This window comes from Phaethon aethereus (genome assembly GCF_964289735.1).
Source record: "Phaethon aethereus genome assembly, chromosome: 1".
NCBI classification, from domain to species: Eukaryota; Metazoa; Chordata; class Aves; order Phaethontiformes; family Phaethontidae; genus Phaethon; species Phaethon aethereus.
In genome coordinates this window covers 176,266,129-176,272,205 of record NC_138575.1, presented here as the reverse complement: position 1 = coordinate 176,272,205, position 6,077 = coordinate 176,266,129, and positions in this window count along the sequence as shown.

Genomic DNA, 6,077 nt, shown 5'->3' with positions numbered 1-6,077 from the left:
AACAGGCCACTCTACAAAACATCCAGGATAAAAAAGGGAAACTTAATAACGTGCAGAAAGTACTGTGGAATGCAAACCAGAAGTTACTGACATACAAAATAAACATATTACTCACATCTCTCCAATACAGCTGCAAATATAACAGCCAACAGGAACATATTACGTCTCAGCACCAGTTGCTGATCAAAATAACAGTATCCATATATAGCTACCGATAGTGTGAAAGGAGTAAGAGAACTGTATCTATATCCATATATACATCCAAATCAATGACATCCACAACCTGAAGACTGAGGAGACATTGACCCTAGCTTTATGAATCCGAAATAGATGCTCTGATCACCTTCTGGAGGCACCTATCTTTGCCAAGATTACATAAAGATCACAAGTCCCTCACTTAAGGTATTTTAAATTGCACCTGTGCTACACGTCTAAAATAGTAAATGTAGATGATGTGAATATAGCTTTCTTCTGTCCTCATGTTGCCTGTACAAAAATACATGGTCTTCCTCTATGCCCTGTAATAATCAGTACAGTGATTTCGGACAAAGGTAAATATGTCTGTAGCTCATATACTGTAACTCATGTATGCATACAACTTGGAAACATGTGCTCTTAAAAGATACAGAATCACAGGATCACTCAGGTGGGAAGAGACCTCTGGAGGTCTCTCATCCTACCTCCTGCTCAAGGCGCGGTGAGACACAAACTCAGACAAAGTTGTTGAGGCTTTATCTGGTCGGGTTTTGAAATCTTCCAAGGGGTGGTTATCTTCACAGTGGGGTGTTTTTTTTTTTTCTTCTTCCTTATAGCCACTCTGAATCTCTCCTTTTTTCAAGTTAGGCCACCACCTCTTGTTTTCCTGCCATGTGCTACTGTGAAGGACCTGGCTCCATCTCCTTGCTGGCCTCCCTATAGGTACTGGGGGCTGCCATTGGGTGCATCAGCAGCTGTCTCTTCTCCGGGCTGAACAAGCCCCACTCCCTCATGCTCTCCTCACAATACCAGTACTCCAAGTGGAATTAAATTGCTGATGGAAATCCCTGTGTTGGCAAGAAACCATAGCAGATTTGCTCTATTGGTTGGTTACTTCTAACCTGGTTGTCCTGGTTTCAGCCAGGATAGAGCTGGTTTTCTTCACAGAAGCCAGTGTGAGACTGTGTTTTGGGATGAGAAACTGTTGATAATGTGCTGATGTTTTGGGTTGTTGCTGAGCAGTCAAGGACAGTCCAGCTTCTTGTGCTGCCCTGCCAGCAAGCAGGCTGGGGATGCTCGGGGAGCTGGGAGGGGACACAGCCAGGACAGCTGACCCAGGCTGCCCAAAGAGATATTCCCTACCATCCGACGTCATGCCCAGTACATAAACTGGAGTTGGCCGGGGGGCAGAAATCGCTGCTCGGGGACGGGCTGTCGATCACGGGGTGGTGAGCAATTGCTGTATTGGGCATCACTTGTTCTTGTACATTCCTTTGTTGGTATTATCATTGTTGTTCCCTTCTTTCTTTCTGTCCTATTAAACCGTGTTTATCTCAACCCACGAGGTTTTTTTCCTAATTCTCTCCCCCGTCCCACTGCGGGAGGGGGAGTGAGTGAGCAGCTGTGTGGTGCTTAGTTGCCGGATGGGGTCCAGCACTGGTCCATTCAATCACGAAAGGAGTGACAGACGGCACTTGACAACTCTCTGGGATCTTACATGGTTAATTCATGTCAGCCTTTTCTCCCTGAAGAGGAGAGTGCCCAGTTCATCATAAAGTAGCATAGAAAGTTTGGCCTGATTCTGCAACATAATGAGCACTCACAACTTCTGTATGTCTAGCACCTCCCAGCAGCCAGTCCTCTGTTAAATACAGCTGTTTGGTGTTGGCTATTTGGTGTATTTCAGTATTCAAAAGGAAAAACCAGTCAGGAGAGAAGAAACTACAAAGGAGCATTCTAGAGGAAAATTTGCTTAAAGACTATGGAAGGGATAAGATTCACTGATGTCTAGGAGGAGGAGGCAAGACTTCAAATACCATGGAGTCATCCTGAAAAAAAAACCTTTTCCGGAACAGCAGATTGTATGGAACTCACTTTATTTACCACACAAGATCTGAATCTGTTTTGTTTAAGGAAAAGAGATGTTCTAAATGAGATGCTGTGACTACTTATCCATCAGTCACTTTGATCTGTTTTGACTCATCTCTTTTATTTTGAACACAACATGGGAATACAGCAATAGTAGCTTCCTCGGGAGTTGATTAAAGAAAACAGAATATAACAAAGAGATGAGCAAATCAACAGAATATAAAAAAGAAATGAACATTGCAGGCAGTTTAGCTGGGATGTGTCTTTCCAAAGAGCCATCCAGTTTTTATGTAGGGAGTCTCAGGTGGAGAATCCTCTTGATCCCTTGGTAGTTTTTTTCACTATTTATTACTCTGATAGCTGAAAAAAATGAAACGTGTGTCTATTCTCTAAACACAGCAGTTGGTGCAAATGTGTTCATTCAAAGGCATCAAAACAAAGTTTTAGATTAGTTTTCCAAGTTATTACTTAGATCTCATTTGTGGGAGTGTGTGTATGTGTGTTTGATTTAAACGCGAGTCTGTCACTGTACACTTGTTTTTAGTTTCATAAACTTAATAAGACCTGTAAGTAAATTAAGTGGGAAATTATGAATATGCCACTGAGGACACTCATAAATATAAAACATTGACTTTAAGTAATGAGATCTTTGGAAGAGATGCTGAGTAAACTTATCAGTATTCATATAAAGCCACTCAGGTCCCCAGTAATAGAATTCTAAAACATGTCTTCCCCTCAAGTAAATAAACTTCAGGTCCTTAACTACTTGTAAGATTGTGAATGACATAATGCAAAATATTGCATTATTCTGACTTAATACAAATTTTTTTATTTGTTTTTGGGACTTCACTAAGGGATCGTTTGCGGTGCCAGCAATGGCTGCAGAGTAACAGTTCTTATTTCAGTGTAACAGCCGAGCATCCGTGATGCTTGAAATCATATGAGTTGCAAGTTTAAAAGTTTAAAGCTTTCCCATAAATACTGGTCATAAGGAGATGGATTAAAGAAGCAAAATATAGAACTTGTTGAACTTGTCTCTATTTTAAACTGGAAGGATTATATCTGACAAAGCCTTTGTTTTAAAGTAGCCATCTCAACAGCAGCGAGAACAGATTGGGTTACTTAAAGGGCCACTGACAACTCAGGGGAAACAAACTCCTTAAGACAGGAGTGACTTAAGACAGGGTGCTTCAGCATCTGAACTGTGTGTTGGATATCGTCTGCTGCTCTTGGTCATTCTTCCGTCTCGTCCCGCTGCCTTCACCAGGCTGTGATTCAATCTAAGAAGGCATGGAGTAAGAAAGAGAGAGAAATCCCTTCTCTGCCATTTCTACCCAGGTTGGTGAGCTCCCCACGAGAGACCTAAGCGTGGGAATCTGGGGAGGGACGCTGTGGAGCCCAGACCTGTGCTGCTGGGGAGGGACGTGGCTGGCTCATGGAGAACTTCTACACTACTGGTTGCAAAAGCGGGATGTCATCCCTTAGACAATTTCAGAAATCAAACTACAATTTAACATTTTTTGAAGGATTTTGATGGGAAAAAAATAGGTGGCTTGAAATCCTTGTCTAAGCAAGGGCCACAAAGCTGAGACAATATCAGTTATCAGGTGAGACTATGCAATCTGACTGGATATTTCCCCTTTTAGACATCTCCTCCAGCTAAGATGAGGGCCTCACTGATGTAGGTTGTGTCTATGCAAACTAAGGCCTTGACTCAGGTACCTGAGCTTAGGTGTCTAGTGCAGTTTGGTGAGCGCTGGATGTGTGATGCCACTGCACACCTCAGGGCAGCCAGGGCAATTGCATGGGGCTTGCCAATAGGGCACAGGAGTGCTGGGATGTTTTGGAGGCCACGTGAGATACCTCACAGGACCTTGGAAATCCTTGGAGATCAGAGTCCAGGCAACTGAATTGAAGCCAAAGGATAGTTTGAAGGAATGGGACTCAGCTCCATGTTTATTCTAGGTTTTGTGGCTGCACATAGTGGTAGGAAAAGGGCTTGTGTTGTTATCCAGGTGCTAAACAAATTAAACATAAAAAAGATAGGACTTATATGTAGATTTGACAAGAATAAGAGCACATTTTAGAAAAGCTCAGGTATTCTGTGTTGTTCAGAGAGCTACTTTTAAAAATTTTAGCCCACTTGAGCATCCCAGTTTAGGAGATGCTCAAGGAGTGCCCAGGAGTTTCTTGATTTTTTAAAAAGATGCTAACATCCTCTTATTTAAGAGTAAAGTGTGCATGTATGTATACATACACAGACAGAAGAGCTGTCTCACTAACACTTGTGTTTCCATAGTTCCTGGTCATATTGTTCCTGAGGGACAGAGGCACCCAATCTCCCACATCTGTGTGATCTGGGAAAGCAGCTGGTTGCTCAGGAGGCTGTGACATGGACATATCCACAACTGGGACCAGCAAGTACTCAGCTCTAGGAGACTGATGAGAGTATGGGAGGCATATCAGTCATTGAATCGAATAACAGATTGACCTCTTCTAGGGTAATGGTTTGGGCCAGGTTGTGGCTGCTCTTTTCCACAATTTTCTGGTGGCCTGAGAATAATAAAAATGGTTGCTTTGTATATAGCTGCAGGTTGCAACAGTAATAAACACTGTTTTGACAATAAATCTTGCCAGAAATCAATGACTGGGGACCTGTGTATGCATCCACATATTTTTCATTTGATAAATTCAATTTTTGAAACAATATGCAATGGAAGTTCACTGAAGAGCTCTCAAGCTGTAACTGCAGAGGTACCAAAAATATTACTGCAGCCCACACAGTTCAGTGAAACAATGTTCTCATGATATCTTCTGTGAATCAGGATGAATTTGGGGGGCAGACAGAAAGGATGTGAAAAGGATGATTAAAGTGTACTTCTGTGTGAGATGCCATCCTGGACTAACTAATGTATAAAACATTACATTAGTTCCAACCTAACTGTCATCCTGGCTTCACCTACTCTTATTTAGATAAAATATGTCAAAAATGTGCAAAATATATGAAACAAGACCAAAAACTTGAGTCAAACATCTGCCTTAATGCTAAATCTTCCCACTTCTAAACTTAAACTAATATTTCCAAAATACATTTATGAATACATTTCTTATTTAAAAGCAAAGAAAAATCCCCTGTATGGATAGGCTTAAAAACTCCCTAATTATTTCTGAATCTTGTTACAGTCTGTCAGATAATTGTTTGATCTTTCACTCTTTTAAAGTCAATGTCAAAACTCTTACTGAGTTTAGTGGGTTCAGAACTGAGGCCGAAGTAGGGAATTTTAAAAATACAGACTCTTGGCACCAGGTATCATAACATTTCTGAAGGCGTATAATGTTAAAAAGGCTTTTTAGCAACTAGCAGAGTAAATTTCTTTGAAGTTATTCAGCCTATTGGGCATATGAATGTACAACAAGCATACAGTATGTTTGCCCATTGAAGACTCTTGTCAAGTTTTAAATGATAAAAATTCCAAGTGCTGTAAATGCTGGTTGAAGCCCTTGTTTACTTTCATAGTTCTAAACATCCAGATTTTTCACAAAACTCACATACAGTTCCCTCCTGAGTACAGAGCTACATCTACGTTATAGGGACAGCTCCATTCTTTACCCCATCTCTAAGTTTGAACATCACTGTGTTGTTTTGAGAAGTTATTTTTCTAAGTACAACTGGCTGAGTGGATTTTGAAACTTTCAGCAGGAGAAGTCAAGAACTGACTTTGCATTGGGATCTCACCATAGCAGTGGATGACTCTTTCATTACCATGGCATGAAATCAAATTTAAAGCTGGAACCTGCAAGGTGCTTAGTGTCTTCTCGCAATTGCCTCCTTGGTAGCTTCTGGTGGTCTACATAAAGGCATCCTTGCTGCACTCTGTGGGTCTATCTACTTTAACTACTTAGTGATCTGGAGAAGGTATTGTTGAGGTTTAAATCTGCCTTGTGTCTATAATTGGAATCATGCAGCACACATGTGAGAGTACCCCACTGGCAGTGTGGGTGCAGGGTACCTC